Genomic DNA, 17930 nt, shown 5'->3' on the forward strand with positions numbered 1-17930 from the left:
TCTAAATTTTGTACTATCTTGTGTCTCATATTGAAGCTTTTAGGTTGTTTGACCATGGTTACAATTAAAACTGTGACAAAAGTCAATGAAATGATCAATCAAACAAATTTTAGAATTTTTTAGCTCTATGAAAATGGAGGCTCATAACACAGCTTGACAAAATGAATCTCTAAATTGATCTTTACTGGTTACATATGGGCTCAGGTAGTAATTTCATTTGCTTATATTAACCAACTCAAAGAAACCAGCTTTAAAATATCAAAATCTACTAAAAACTCGGCACTATCTTTAAGCGTTTGGTTTGTAAAATACATTAAGAATGAGAAAGGAACAACGCATGGAGTAAAATGTTCACGTATTTATAAGAGAACTTTGTCTGTATGATATTATTTTATTTTGATTATAATATATAATAAATATTATTTATTTTAGATAAGGAGGGAAAGCAAATCTTAATGATTGTGCATATCTGCATTAATTTCGATTACAGTAGTAGTTTTATTTTCATAGTACAAGCGGCCATATATATGTACATTTAAAACACAATCTTTACCCTTATGAAAAATATTAATTTGAGTGGGAAAGGCTTATCTACTGACAACTATTATGAAAAATAAAGGAAAGAAAACTGGGTTCAAAGTCGATGAGTTCCACTTATGAGAAATTTAATAATAATTAATAGCTGGCTCATTCAAAATTTAACTCTGTTAACTCTTAGTAATTCTCTACTCTCTTTACTGTCTATGCGACAATATTATTTTTCTGCAGCTGGAAATACGGAGTTCAAGAACTCAACTGAAGGAGACATTTTAAGAGGTATTTATTTCACACTAAAATTATTAAAGTTTTTATGTAAATGAACAAATTGATAATTGATAAACCTTATCCGAATTGTATGTTTTATTTAATTTTTACCATGACTAAATATGTAGAATTCCTTTTTATGATCTTCCAGTGTTAAGGGACACTCCACCTTGTCATTACTTGTTCAAAATTCACTCTTTCTCATTACTATCTAAAGAGTTGTTAAGTTTGTTGAGTCAGCTCTGTATATAAGCTCTCCAGCTTCAACTGATTCTGTTTAATGAAAAAGCAACTCATTCTCACTTCACCAAATTTTCTCTCGATTTTTCTGCTCTTCTTTACTGTTTTCTTTCGTTCTCTTTCTTCACTTGGTATCAGAGCCTTTGACCAACGTCAAAATGGCCGATTCTTCTTCAATTTCATCTCCATTAAGCAAGTCTAACAAAACCCCAAGCTCCAGACCTACCTCTGAGTCAATCAATTTTGTTAGCTCATCTTCAATATCGTTGTCAACGCTACCGGTAATTTCACCCAAATTAACATGAGACAATCACAGATTCTGGAAGTCTCAGGTGCTATTCGCTATTGGAGCACACGATCTTGAAGAACACCTAACTGGATTGAATCCATGCCTTGTGTCATTTGTAAGAGTACAAGCTGATAATTCAAGCTTAGAGGTAACCAAAAAACCTAATCCTGAATATGTAATGTGGAAGAAAATTGATAAGCTTTTAGTTAGATGGCCGTTATCCCCAATATTAGAAAGTATGTTTGCTGTCATATCTAAATGCCAATTTGCCACGGAGATTTGGCTTACTCTAGAGAAAGAATTTCTCACGAAGTCTAAAACCAAGACTCTACATGTTAAGAGTTTACTAAAAAATACAAAGAAGGAGAATATGAGCATGTGTGACTACTTTCGTAGGATGAAGGGTTTTTCCGAAAGTTTGTCCGCAAGTGGAATTATTGTAACTGATGAAGAATTGTTTAATTACATCTTAGATGGACAGGACTCTGAATACGATGCTGTAGTTGTGAACATAACTACCAGATTGGAGTCAAACATGACACCATATATGTGCAAGAAGCACCAATTGTTCTGCAAAAATTGGAGCTTAGGTTGGGAAAAGCCAATGCCGTTATGAATTCAGTAGTGCACAATGATTTTCATGGTGGTTTTGCTAATATTGCTGCTCTGTCAATTGATGCTGTTATCAAGAAATCACAAGCTAATCTGAGCTCTTCTTTTCCCACTGACAACTCTCAATTTCGAGCTCCTTCGTTACAACAAGCCTCTACTTATAATCCCTCTCAATTTAGGCCTCTTTACTTTAATCAGAATCAAGCTCAATCCATGTATCCTATGCCCCAGAATCAGTCTTCTAATTAATATTTTTCTAGAAATTATTCTGGTGGAAATTATGGAAGAGGTAGAGGCAAAGGGAGTGAGGGTGGCAGAGGCAAGCTTATTTGTGAAGTGTGCGGGAAGTCAGGCCACCTAGCACTAAATTGCAATCATAGATTTGATGTGAGTTACACAGGGAATAATCAACAAGTTTGACACAACTTCAATCCTGCAGAATTCATTCGACCACCAACATTTAATCCCTGTAATTAATATCCTTCAGCACCAACTCATCACTACACACAAATGTCTCATCCAGGACCATCAATACAATCTCAAAATGCATTTGCCTCTCAGTTTACTTCAGCTCCTGGATCTGCCAACGTTAACTTTGCAAGTGTTAATGCTGAAAATTTGTCCAACTCAGCTACCACTAATCTGCACAATCAAGCTCTTCTGGCTCAATCTCAATTTCCTAATCAAATCCTTGCTGCTATCAACTATATTGGTACTCCATCAACTATCTAGTATGTGGCTTGGTACATGGATTCTGGAGCAACATACCATGTTACCTCAGACTTCTCCCAATTGACAGGCAGTACTAGCTATGCAGGCAGTGAACAGCTTCAGGTTGGAAATGGTGAGCTTCTCTCTATTACACACACTGGTTCTGTCAACTTATTTTGCCTTGCTAGAGTCTTGCATCTTAGGAATGTTTTGTGTGTTCCCAACATTACAAAAAATCTATTAAGTATATCTAAACTTACTAGAGATAACAATGTCACTATTGAGTTTCTTACCGATTCCTGTGTGATCAAGATCAAGGACAAGTCCTCCAAAGTAATTCTTCTTCAAGGAATGCTTAAAGGGGGGCTGTATCAACTCCAAGCTCTTGCCAGTTCATTTCTCAACTCTACTAAAGTTGTGGCTCCTTGTTGCAACTTCAAATCTAACAGTAGTTGTGTCCCTTCTATTATCAATTCTCTTAATAAATATGTTAATACACATTGTTCTAAACATTTGTTCTTACCTTTTGTTTACAATAATTGCATGTCAACATGTAATACATCAGTTGATCAAACTTGTATGCAAAATATAGATTTCCTATATTAGGTTTTGTATCCTCTGTTGATGATGTTTCTGTTGTCAATAAAAAAACCTTTTCTCAAACTTTTCCTGCAAAAAAGACCAACATAATGTTATGGCACAAAAGGCCAGGCCATCCAAATATGACAATACTCAAAAAGGTTCTCCTTGACCTTGACATTTGGCATAACGTGAAAAATGATATCACCTTTTGTTCAGCTTGCCAATTCGGCAAACTGCATCAGTTTACTTATCCTAGATCTGCCTTTCATGCTTCTGCCCCTCTTGAATTAGTGTACTCTGATCTTTGGGGACCTTCTACTATCCCTTCCCCTGAAGGTTTTTGGTATTAAGTTCAATTTTTAGATGATCACAGCAGATTCACTTGGCTTTTTCCTTTAAAAGCTAAATCTGAAACATCTAATGTTTTTAAACAATTTCATGTTCTTGTTGAAAAATAGTTCAACACCTCTTTAAAATGTGTCCAAACTGATTGGGGAGGTGAATATAAGAGTCTTGTTCCTTACTTTCAAGAATATGGCATTCTCTTTAGACATCCTTGTCCCCATACATACCAACAAAATGGTAGGGTTGAGAGAAAGCATAGACAAATTATAGATCAAGGTCTCACTTTACTTGCGCAAGCCTGCATGCCACTTAAATTCTAGTGGTTTTCTTTCCAAACAGCTGCATACCTAACTAATAGACCCCCTACACCAGTTTTATCCAATACATCACCTTTTCAGGTCTTATTTCACATCTCCCCTAACTACTCGGCTATCAAAGTATTTGACTGTGCAGTTTATCCCTTTCTCAGACCCTATATCTCTCATAAGAACTTTCACACTAGAAAATGCACTTTTATTTGTTATAGTCTTCATCACAAAGGATACAAGTGTCTTGATAATTCTAGTCGATTGTACATCTGTCAAAGTGTCACCTTTGATGAAACTAATTTTCCTTTCCAAACACATGCTGCTCCTGTGTCAATCGTATTAAATGATGAATTGTTTTCAAAGTAAAAGACTAACTAAAGTTAGTTTTGTAACTGTAGTTAGTTAGTTATAGTAAAAGAAATCTGTATAAAAGGCAACACGTTTTCTATTTTTCATTAAGTGAATAGATTAATAAAATCTTTCTCTTCATAATAGAGTTTTATTTCTTTATGGTATCAGAGCTATGGAAAATTTTGCATCTCATTTTCCCGCAGATTCTCGGTAACCAAACACTGCTTTTGTTCCAGGAAAAAACTTCACACACCTTCTAAACAAGAAGATAAGACTAATGCGCATCCTCCTCAGTTCACCTTTGGTTCCACTTCCGTTACTGCTGCCGCAACATCTTTGTCTCCAACAACCTTACCACCGATTGCTATCAAGTTCATCAAAAGAACTATGTGTACTGGCAATCGCAAGTACTGTCTGCCGTTTGAGCATTTGATTCAGAACATTTTCTGACTGGATCTCGATCTCTACCACCGGAAGTCATAACCTCTGGTACTGCTTCCAAGACCTTCAGCTGTGTAAATCCTGCTTTTGCTGCCTGGTGTCGTCTTGATCGGTTGATTGTTAATTGGCTTCTTGCTTCTATTTCTGAAAATATGATGCGGCATGTGGTGAAATGTGCTAATGGATATGAGATCTGGTCCAGCTTAGATAAACTAAATTTAGCTCAAGCAAAATCTCAGATCATGCATCAACGTCATCTGCTTCAGACTACTACAAAAGGCTCAATGTTTGTTCGTGACTATATTCAAAAAATGAAAGATGCTGTTGATATATTTTCTGCTTCAGGAACAGAGCTTTTTGATTCTGAACTTACTCTCTACATTCTCAGTGGTCTTGATCTTCAGCCTACTTTATTGATCTTCAGAGCTCAAATGTGCCTTCGTCAGCTCTTTATGCAGCAACAAATTAGTCTTCCTCTAATGGGCTTTTGCAACAGTTTGCTCCTCAAAATCCTGGTCATATAGTTGTATCTAATAATGGTAGAGGTCGGGGCAAAAATGGCTCTGGTCGTGGCAAACCTATTTGCTAGTTATGTGGTAAAACTGGCCATGTCGTAATGCAGTGTTATCATTAGTTCGACATAAGTTTCCAAGGTCCACAAACTGTTCGAACTAATTTGCCACCTCCGTCATTTCAATCATCTATTTCTGCTGCTCCACGAAATGGTCCTCAGGCTTTTGTTGCTCCTTCAATGGCTACTTCCTTTTCTTCTGCCTCACCACTAGTTTATCTAACTTATCAACCATATCAACAACCTTATCAGCATAATTCTTTACAGCATTCTCACACTTATCAGCCAGCACCACAGTCTTATTAACCACCTTCTTCATCATGTCACCAAGTGCCTAATACCTCCATTGCTTTTCATGCTACACTAGCTACTATTGCTGATAATTCCTGGTACATAGACAGTGGTGCCTCTGATCATATTACCTCTGATGTGCAACAACTTTCAGCTCATGGCACTTACATAAGATCTGAGAAGTTGGCTGTAGGTAATGGTAATTTACTTGATATTGTTGGTATTGGTTCAGGTTCTTTATCTTGCACATACTCTGGCTCTGTCTTATCCTTACGAAGAGTATTAATTATTCCAAAGATTACTAAGAATCTCATCAGTATTTCTTATCTTGTTCAAGATAATAATGTTATAGTTGAATTCTCATCTGGTTCTTGTCTTATTAAGCACAAGAAAACCCAAGCAATTCTTCTGCAAGGATATCTTAAATATGGATTGTATTTCCTGGATCTTCCTGGAATCCTGTCTCATAAAGCTCTCCTTTCAGCTCCATTGTTCACATCACAGACTTCAGCTCCACCGTTGTTGACACAGGCTTCTACCTCATTACTTCATCCTGTAATTCATCTCGTAGATCAGCCTTATTCTTCTAATAATACATGGAGTTCGTCTACTTCTAATAATGATGATACTATTGTTGCTGCTTGTGTATCTCTCTCATATTTACATGGTAATAAGATTGGTGATTTGTAGCATCAAAGATTGGGGCCATCCTCTTTTAGCTGTTCTTCATAAACTTGTATCTCAGGTTGATAAACCAGTTACTGTATCTACTTCATTTTGTGCCTCTTGTCGTTTTGGTAAACAATGTCAAACTAATTTCCCAAGCTCAATTCGCAAGAGTATCCAACCTTTAGAACTTGTACATTCGGATGTTTGGGGACCAACCCCTATTGCTTCTATTGAAGGTTATTAATACTATGTTCACTTTGTGGATGATTATAGTAATTTTACTTAGATCTATCCTTTAAAGGCTAAGTCTAAGATAAAATTGGCTTTTATGGAATTCCATGTCATGGCTGAATGTCAATTCGGTACATCCTTGAAGTGTTTACAAATAGATTCTGGTGGCGAGTATCAAGCTCTTTTCCCTTACTTAAAACAACATGGCATTCTTTTTCTGTTGTCCTATCCATATACGCATCAACATAATGGCAAGGCAGAGAGAAAGCATCGACACTTGGTTGAAATTGGCTTAACATTACTAGCTCAAGCTTCTATGCCAGTCAAATACTGGTGGAATGCTTTTCAGACTTTTAGTTTTTTTGATCAACCGTCTGCCTACTGTTACCTTAAATCACATATCTTTTTTTGAATTTTTGTTTCACCAAAAACCAAACTATTCTTTTTGAAAGTATTTGGATGTGCTAGCTACCCTTATCTTCGCCCATACAATCGTTATAAGTTTGATTTTCATACTTCTTGCTATGTTTTTATTGGCTATAGCCTCTTTCATAAGGGATATAAGTGTCTTCACTCCTCTGGTAGGATCTATATTGTCAAGAGTGTTTCCTTTAATGAACACTATTTTCCCTTTTTTGACTCTTTTCCTAATCCCAATCCTACATTAAACACAGCTTCCTCTTCTGTTGAAACGTGTTCTGCGCTTTTCTCTTTTTGGCCTATTGTCACTTCTTTTCCATTTACAAGGCCATCTACACCTACTATTTCTACTCCTTCCCATACGTCACCTACAAAGAGCCTTGTGTCTTCACCTTTATCCATTACACCTACTCCCTCACATGCATCACTAAATGAGTCTTCTTTTGTCTCATCTACTGTACCAACATCAAATAATCTACCCCCACATACCTCTCCTCCTTTAGAAGTTCCTTTTTACATTGAATTAAATATTCATCCTCCTACTGTTCAAAGACTTCATGCCATGAAAACAAGATCACAAACAGCTCGCTGTCCCTCCTCTGTGGCAGCGTTGTTTGCTTCCACTTGTATAAATCCTCATGAGCCATCTTCAGTTGTTGAAGCTCTTGCTTCTCCTCATTGGTTTGCTGCTATGATAGCTGAATTTGATGCACTTCAGAGCAATCAGACTTGGATTTTAGTTCCACGTTCTCCTAATATGCATGTTGTTTCAAATAAATGGGTGTTCAAAGTTAAATACAATGCAAATGGCTCAGTTCAAAGGTGCAAGGCTCGTCTTGTTGCAAAAGGATTTCAACAGCAACCTGGTCTTGATTTTGCTAAAACTTTCAGTGCTATTGTGAAACCTGTTACTGTGCTTGTGATTCTCACCTTGGCTGTAACTCATCACTGGGATATCCAACAACTTGAAGTCAATAACGCCTTTCTTAATGGCAATTCGTAGGAAGTCGTTTATATGCATCAACCGGTTGGTTTTGTTGATCCAAATCATCCTGGTTATGTTTGCAAATTATCCAAGGCATTATATGGCTTGAAATAGGCCCCTCGTGCCTGGTTTGATAAACTCAAATTTTCCTTACTCGAATGGGGTTTTTGGAACGCAGTCTTTGACACCAGTTTGTTTTATTTCTCAGATTCTGCTCATGTTACCTATCTGTTGATCTATGTGGATGATATCTTGGTCACTGGTAATGATCCTCAGCTTATCTCAGATTTGAATGGTAAGTTTTCCCTTAAAACTCTTGGTTCTCTGAGTTATTTTTTGGGTATTGAGGCTAATCGTGATGAGTCCAGTCTTTATCTGACTCAAGCCAAATATATCAAGGATTTAGTTTGTAAAACTAACCTTTCTGACGCTCATGATTGCCCTACACCCATGGTCTCTCATTGCAAGTTGGCTTTGAATGATAGTGAGTTATTTAGTGAGCCTTCTTTGTATCATAGCACCATTGGTTCTCTTCAGTACCTCACCATTACTAGGCTTGATATTGCCTTCACTATCAACAAGTTGAGCCAGTATTTACAGGCACCTACAGTTCAGCACTGGAAGCTTGTAAACGTCTACTTCTTTACCTTAAAGGTTCTCTTCACTTTGGCTTACATCTTTAGGTTGCTATTCCTCTTATGATTGAAGGATATTCTGATGCCGATTAGGCTAGTAACCTTGATGATCGTCGCTCCACTAGCGGTTATTATATTTACCTTGGTGGCAATCTAGTTCAATGGAGCTCTAAAAAGCAACATGTTGTTGCTCGTTCCTCCACTGAATCTGAATATCGCTCCCTTGCTCAAGCGGCTACTGAAGTTATTTGGCTGCAACAGTTGTTTTAGGAGCTTGGTGTTTCGTTAATGCATTCCACTCCAGTTCTCTGGTGTGATAATATAAGCGCTGCCTCACTTGCTTCTAATCCTGTTCAACATGCTTGTACCAAACATATTGAGATTAATCTTCATTTTATTCACAAAAAGATTGCCTCAAAAGCCTTAGCAGTTCAGTATATTTCTTCTGCTCACCAACTTGTTGATATTTTTACTAAGCCTCTGCCTATTACTCAATTTTGTCTTTTTTGCAAAAAGCTCATCAAGGCTTCTCCTTTACTTCGCTTGAGGGAGGATGATGACTAGTTGAAGTTGCATGCTATCTTTTTTTTTTTTTTTTTTTCATTCAATAATGTTGAGTAAGTTCTGCTACATTTTTCTAGACCACTACTGTAGTATTCTTTTGGAAGATTTTTGCTGGTTTGCACTACTGCATGTTTCTAGATGTTTGTTGTTTTGCATTGCTGCATTTTTTGGACAAATACAACAATATTCTTCTAGAAGATGTGTGCAGTTTTGCGTTGTTGTTTGCTGTTGCACTTTCAGGATTTCTTTCTGCCATTGCATCTGTTATCTGGAAGTTGTGCTTTGAATGAAGCTTTTACTCTATGGGGTTCTACTGCATCAGTTCTGTTTTACTCTGTTAAGCAAGCTAAGACAAGGTTTTGCCTAGCTTGAGGGAGGATGTTAAATGATGAATTGTTTTCAAAGTCAAAGATTAACTAGAGTTAGTTTTGTAATTGCAGTTAGTTAGTCATAGTAAAGGAAATCTGTATAAAAGGCAACACGTTTTCTGTTTTTCATTAAGTGAAAAGATTAATAAAATCTTTCTCTTCATAACAGAGTTTTATTTCTTTGAATCCCTTCCTCTGCTTCAGCTGATTTTAAGTTTGGTTCACATTCTCTTATTTCTTCCTTGTGGCATATTCCCCATAAAAGATTCAGTTCATCATTTACTCCTAATTCTGAATTTGTAACTCCATATTGTCCCAACACACTTAATCAGTCTAGTTCTCAAGACACTGTACTCTCTAATTTAGTTCCATTGCCATTTATCACTCCCACTGCTTTAGATCAGTCCACACCTTCTAGTCATGCTATCCTACCCTATTCTAAACTTAATACATTAGATCAGTCTATTCCCTTCAACAATTCAACCTTGAAACCAACTTTAAACACATCTCTCTCACCATCATCACCTAGAACCATAGCTTCGGATGAATCTTATGGCACTATTCCTCTCATTTTAACCTTACCATTAGCAGCACCTACAACACTAAACACTTATCCCATGCTAACCTGATCCAAAACCAGAGCACCTAACACCATTCTAATGGCTTTTCTAGACTCTAAAGAACCTGCTACTGCCTCAGAAGCTCTCTCTCGTCCTTCTTGGAAGGCTGCAATGTAGGCTAAATATGATGCCTGCACAGTCAATCAGACATGGGATTTAGTTCTTGCCACATCGGACATGCATACAGTACGATACAAATGGGTTTTTAGAATAAAATATAATGTTGATGGGTCTGTTCAGAGGTTCAAAGCCAAATTAGTAGCTAAAGGATTTTAGCAAACTCCAGGGATAGATTATCTTGAGACCTGCAGTCCCGTGGTGAAGTCTTCTACAATTCGAGTCATCCTAAGTTTGGCAATGAATAATGGCTGGGATATCCAGCAAATAGACATCAATAATGCCTTCCTAAATGGGGATCTCTTTGAAAAAGTGTACATGACTCAACCAGAAGGCTTTGTTAATCACCAACACCCTCATCATGTGTGTAAACTGACCAAGGCTCTCTATGGTCTAAAACAGGCTCCAAGAGTCTGGTTTGACAAGCTGAAAAGAACATTTATGGATTGGGGATTTGTTCATTCAGTGGCTGATCCAAGTCTCTTTGTTGATCATAATCATGAGAAAATTATGTATGTTTTAGTGTATGTTGATGACATACTCTTAACTGCTCCCATTTAGTTCAAGACACAATCCACCATCTCAACACAAAGTTTGCCTTGAAAACTTTAGGATCTCAAAAGTATTTTCTTAGATTTCAAAGTTATTAGAACAGATTCCAGCCTTCACATGAGCCAAGAAAAGTATGCAAAGGATCTTCTAGTTAAGACTAATATGATGGATTGCAAGTCTTGTTCAACTCCAATGGCTGTTCACACTAAGCTTACTCTCGGTGACAGTGAACTCTATGATAATCGTTCTCTTTATAGGAGTACAATAGGGGCCCTACAATACTTGACACTATCCAGACCTGATATTGCCTATAGTGTTAACAAATTAAGCCAGTTTCTCAAAGCCTCAACACAATCTCACTAGTAGGCCTGCAAAAGATTACTTCGATATATCAAGGGCACTACTAACTATGATTTACACTTCACTAAAAGCCATAGACTTAATTTGGAATGTTATACTGATGATGATTAGGCTAGCAGCCTTGAGGATAGGAGATCAACTAGCGGGTGCTGTGTCTTCCTTGGCTCTAACTTGCTTCAATGGCACTCTAGAAAATAGAAAGTTGTGGCCTTGCCATCCACTGAAGCCAAATACAGAGCTCTTGCTCAAGGCTATACTAAATTGGCATGTTCTGCAGTCTTTTTACTGAAATAGGTGTCTCTTTATCTGAAGTTCCAGTCATTTGGTGTGACAACCAAAGTGCTGGCTCCCTAGCTTCCAATCCTGTTTTTCATGGAAGAACCAAACACATTGAGCTTGATACTCATTATGTGAGAGAGCAAGTTGCCTCCAATAAGCTCAAAGTTCAGTACGTGCCTACTGAATATCAAAAGGCTGATATTTTCACCAAAGCTCTCTCTACATCGAAGTTTGAAGTTCTGAGAACTAAACTTACTGTCGCAGCTCCTCTGTCTACCTTAAACTGCACGTCCTTTGCTTCTTCAACTCAACAATCTTAGTAATCAGTACCATCATTCAAGCCCTTGTTACTGCAAGTTTTGCTTAAGCTCTGAGATGTTTTCTATTGATACTGTAATGACTGATTTGTAGCTCAGCTTTGTTTCTTGTATTTACTCATGTTGAGGAAATTTCTCAACTCAACAATCTTAGTAATCAGTACCATCTTTCAAGTCCTTGTTACTACAAGTTTTGCTTAAGCTCTGAGATGTTGTCTATTGATGCTCTAATGACTGATTTGCAGCTCAGCTTTCTACTGCTAAGGAAATTTCTTTCATGCTGCCACTTTACAATCATACATCACAATCAGGAAACTCTTGTTATGTTTGATGCTGCTGAGAAGATTTTCTTTATACTTAATACTGAGGACACTTCTTTACTGCTGTTGTTTCTAATATTTAGCTGCAAAAGTGTTGCTATTTGCTTTCCAAATTTGGAAGTCTGTAATCTGTTGAGAAGTCCAATTTACAAGAGGATGTTAGGATTAGTTGAATGCACTGAGCTGTGGAAGTCCAATTTACAGGAGGATGTTAGGATTACTTGAATGCCCCTCCATTAGTTGACCTCTATTGACTGTTATTAACTACTATTTGTTGTTAAACAGCTGTTAAGTTTGTTGAGTCAGCTCTATATATAAGCTTTCCAGCTTCAACTAATTCTATTTAATGAAAAAGCAACTCATTCTTACTTGACAAAATTTTCTCTTGATTTTTCTGCTTTTCTTTACTATTTTCTTTCATTCTCTTTCTTCACTCTATCAGAAGTAGGCACTTACCTTTTAGACAATTTTGATGCAGGAGACTTCAAATGGTTTTTTTTTTTTTTTTTGGTAGCATCTTGAGAATTTTTAGTACAAGATAGTGATTTCAATATGCAAGATATATAAGAATGCAAGTTTAGGTTTTATTTTTAAACATTGAATTCAATCTACAATTATAGGAAATTGTATCTCTACCCTAATGGGAGCGATAATGAGGAAGCTAATATATCTATTGGATTACGATTGGCATATATGAGTTCTCTTTCTAGCGGGTGGGAAATCAATGCCATTATCAATTGTTTTGAATTTAATCAGCTACAAGACAAGTATGTTACCAAACAAGGTACCTTCAGGGTTATAAGGGGTTATCATAACTTGCCTTGAAATTTCCAAACAAGTGGTGTCAACCTTGTTATGCCAGAATGAGGACTTCATGAGCATATTTCAATCTTTTGGGATTTACAAAATAAAAGACGTAAAAATGGGGTTGAAATTGAAGTTTCTTGAAAGAGTGGAATTGTAGCTTGGGTGAGGGTGCTAAATGACTTAAAAGTAGTCTCGGATTAGACAAATCAAGGTGTGTAGTAAATGCATGGCACGATAATTGTTGACTGGCGAGCCTCTAAAAATAGATTATTTTTACCTACAAGCAAATCTGTGTAAGGCCAAACAAAATTGGAACCCCAATCTATTGAAAAAAATATCTTCGCCTTGTCTCGGAAACACATTTAATTACAATAATTTTCAATTTAGGCGTTATCTTTAGTGAACAAAAAAAAAAAAAAAAAAAAAAAAAAAAAAAAAAAAAAAAAAAAAAAAAAAAAAACAAAATGGTATCCTCAACATTTTATACAACATATATAAACAAAGAAAGGCGCTAACCCTAAAACCCATCTCCTTCAGTTTCTTTACATTATACATTCAAAATTATTTTAATTGTTATCATTAATCGGGCATTAGATTGAGATTTTGGTTAACTGAACATTAATTTGGAATTTTGAAATTTTTAATTGGGTGGGAAAATGTCGTTCTCCCTTTTTAATTAATATAACTTTATTTGGGATTTCGGAAGATTTAATCAATTGGAATTTATTTGACATTTTCTGATGAGTTAGTTGGGTTTTAATATGCGATTTTCGAAAACTCATTTATTATTTCCTATAATTGATGATATGGTAAAGTTGAAATTTGAGTTCTTAAAGGCTAAAGCTTTTCAAATGATGGACAAAGACTCAAGTTAGAGTGATATTGTGTGTTTCCGAAACTAAGGAGGGAAAAGTACAGATTGTGGACCTATTTAGAAGGATATTGCCAACTCAATTTCCCATGTAGTAGCCTGCTCAGCCTTTATTTAAGGCGCCTAATGTCAGTTTGACAGACCAATTTAATCAACCTTGAAGCTGCCGACTAATTACTCTACTTGATAAACCTTACCAAAATGTTAAGTTTTATTTAATTTTTATCACGAGTAATTGTATTTTGTATTCCGTTACTAACAAATCTTTATCTCCTTTTATCTCCTTTTAGTGTTAAGTGATGCTACGCTTAGGGGTGAGCATAATTTTAAGATAAAACCGAAACTAACGGATACCCAAGGTTTTGGTTTCCGTTCTTACCCGAAAACAACCCTCACAAGGTTGGTTCTAGTTCTCAAAAATAAAAAACTGGTACTATGTAGTTTTGGTTCCAGTTTCACCATTGCAGAAACCGAAATCAGGACTGAACTTAATTTTTGTAAACTATTGGAAGTTATTTTAGAGGACTAATTTGTTATTTTTTTAAAAGTTGGGGATAATCAAAATTATCCTGGGTACTAGAACTGAAACCTATGTTTCATGTTCCGATTCCGGTTTCAAATCTAAGGAACCAACCAGTTCTAATTCCAATTCTGATTCCTTTGAATTTGAGCAGGTTCTCGGACCTGCCCAACACTAGCTATGCATACTCATTTCTTGTTAAAAATTTGGTTTTCCTCATTTCCGAGACAACACAAGACCATGCATTAAGGGGCTCAATTAACTTATCTCCACATGGTACTAAGAGATGTCTTGGCTACCAAAAACAAGAAGTCAAGAACGAGAACTCAATTAACAAGTAAGAATTTTTTGGATTTCGGTCCACCGCGGTATGATTATATATAGCTATCTCTAGACAGTCCGATGGAGTTCAAATTTGACAGAAGAAAGATGGTCATTAAATTTCGTATTTTCTTTCTTATATTCAGGAGCTGCCATATGCAGGTGAGCTTTATAGAAGTATCTCTTTTTAGAACCTGAAGGATCAGATAAACTGTCATCAAAGTTTAAGGACTAAATTGTTTTTGTGCAATTGAAAATGAAGACCGAATGGGAATCAGTAAATTTATAGACTTGGAAACGTTCAAATGTCCGGATGATGATGTCAGTCATATGATTTGAAAAGACGGGTGAGTCCTAATTGCAAAGTTTTAATCTTACCTAAGTCGTTTGGAAATAAATGGATAAAGAAGCGAGGTTCCACTTAGAAGATTAGGACTATTTTGTAATTACATTAAGCTACTTTTGGGAGCAAATCTTTGCCAGCAAATGCATATTAAATTCAAGTCTGTACTTGGCAGTGGTGGGGCAGACAAACCGTCATGTTTTTTTTTCCAAGACATAATATAAACAATGAAATAAGAGAGAAAATAGAGAAAGCAAGAAGATAGGCAAGTAGCCAACAGAAGGAGAGGGAAGAACAGGAGAAAAGAAAAAGGTGAGCGGATATTTTATTATTACTTTATAATATAAGTTTATACTGATCAAGTTCAATTTAATTATGTTTCAATTGTATTAAAAAATTCATGAATATTTCATGATATAATAACTTAGTTAAAGCATATTCTATGTAATTGATATTGAATCTCAGCTTGCAGTTCAACATGGACTCCCCCTTCTCCAGTCAAAGTGGCATCTGTAGAGATAAATATATTCTATGGTTCTTGCTCCCTTCTCCTAATTTTGTTAGGCATATAATTGTGTAATCTGTAATTAACATAATTAGAAGATTCAGTTGATTATATTCTTCCTATATAAAGATTTTAAACTCTTTAGTGAAAATCAATGAATTAAAAATACAATTCTTCGAAACAAACATTCTGCTCTTATATATTCTAGATTAAAGTTTCTATTTGAAACTCCTTGGATACATTATTGTCAATTATTTCTTTATATTTATTATTGGTTAGAACATAATTTTATCTAATCACTGGATGATGATCCAATCATCCAAAACCATAATCTATACTCAATACTCAATATGTATAGACAGTGGCGGATCTAGAAAATTTTTTTAGGGTGGGCCAAAATAAAAAATAATTACATATTAATATTTTTGTTAGGGTGGGCTAAAATCCAAAAATTATATATATTAATATTTAAAAAAAAATTTGAGGGTGGGCCATGGGCTGGATCCACCCCCTGTGTATAGACATTATCAAATTTCCTATAGTGGACATAAAAGTAAGATTTCAAATATTAAACTAATTTAATATGCCATTACTAATATAACCTTAATAAAAGAATAAAGAAACTCACTAGTTACAAGGAAAGGGAGGTATACGTACATGAAGTAAAAATTTGTGGATGTAATATCAAGAAATTACTTTATTCTTTTCTCATATTGGGTGATTGAATTTGTAAAGCATCAAACATCTAACAATTATATTATAAAAGTCAGTCATGCCTAATTCAACAAACTCCAGGGATAGATTATCTTGAGACCTTCAGTCCCATGGTGAAGTCTCCTACAATTCGAGTCATCCTAAGTTTAGCAGTGAATAATGGCTGGGATATCCAGCAAATAGACATCAATAATGCCTTCCTAAATGGGGACCTCTTTGAAAAAGTGCACATGACTCAACCAGAAGGCTTTGTTAATCACCAACACCCTCATCATGTGTGTAAACTGACCAAGGCTCTCTATGGTCTAAAACAGGCTCCAAGAGCCTGGTTTGACTAGCTGAAAAGAACATTTGTGGATTGGGGATTTGTTTATTCAGTGGCTGATCCAATCTCTCTGTTTATCATAATCATGAGAAAATTATGTATGTTTTAGTGTATGTTGATGACATACTCTAATTGGAAATGGCTCCCATTTAGTTCAAGACACAGTCCACCATCTCAACACAAAGTTTGTCTTGAAAACTTTAGGATCTCTAAAGTATTTTCTTGGATTTGAAGTTACTAGAACAGATTCCAGCCTTCACATGAGCCAAGAAAAGTATGCAAATGATCTTCTAGTTAAGACTAATATGATGGATTGCAAGTCTTATTCAACTCCAATGGCTATTTGCACTAAGCTTACTCTCGATGACAGTGAACTCTATGATAATCCTTCTCTTTATAGGAGTGCAATAGGGGCCCTACAATACTTGACACTATCCAGACCTGATATTGCCTATAGTGTTAACAAATTAAGCCAATTTCTCAAAGCCTCAACACAATCTCACTAGCAGGCCTGCAAAAGATTACCTTGATATATTAAGGGCACTACTAACTATGGTTTACACTTTACTAAAAGCCATAGACTTAATTTGGAATGTTATACTGATGATGATTGGGCCAGCAGCCTTGAGGATAGGAGATCAACCAGCGGGTGCTGTGTCTTCCTTGGCTGTAACTTGCTTCAATGGCACTCTAGAAAACAGAAAGTTGTGGCCTTGTCATCCACTGAAGCCGAATACAGAGCTCTTGCTCAAGGCTCTACTGAATTGGCATGTTCTACAGTCTTTTTGTTGAAATAGGTGTCTCTTTATCTAAAGTTCCAGTCATTTGGTGTGACAACCAAAGTGTTGGCTCCCTAGCTTCCAATCTTGTTTTTCATGGAAGAACCAAACACATTGAGCTTGATGCTCATTATGTGAGAGAGCAAGTTGCCTCCAATAAGCTTAAAGTTTAGTACCTGCCCACTGAATATCAGAAGGATGATATTTTCACCAAAGCTCTCTCTGCATCGAAGTTTGAAGTTCTGAGAACTAAACTTACTGTCGCAGCTCCTCTGTCTACATTAAACTGCACTTCCTCTGCTTCTTCAACTCAACAATCTCAGTAATCAGTACCATCATTCAAGCCCTTGTTACTGCAAGTTTTGCTTAAGCTCTGAGATGTTTTCTATTGATACTCTAATGACTGATTTGCAGCTCAGCTTTGTTTCTTGTATTTACTCCTGTTGAGGAAATTTCTCAACTCAGCAATCTTAGTAATTAGTACCATTTTTCAAGTCCTTGTTACTTCAAGTTTTGCTTAAGCTCTGAGATGTTGTCTATTGATGCTCTAATGACTGATTTGCAGCTCAGCTTTCTACTGCTAAGGAAATTTCTTTCATGCTACCACTTTACAATCATATATCACAATCAGGAAACTCTTGTTAAGTTTGATGCTGTTGAGAAGATTTTCTTTATACTTAATACTGAGGACACTTCTTTACTGCTATTGTTTCTAATATTTAGCTTCAAAAGTGCTGCTATTTGCTTTCCAAATTTGGAAGTC

Source organism: Pistacia vera, unplaced genomic scaffold, assembly GCF_008641045.1.
Source record: "Pistacia vera cultivar Batoury unplaced genomic scaffold, PisVer_v2 Contig909, whole genome shotgun sequence".
NCBI lineage: Eukaryota > Viridiplantae > Streptophyta > Magnoliopsida > Sapindales > Anacardiaceae > Pistacia > Pistacia vera.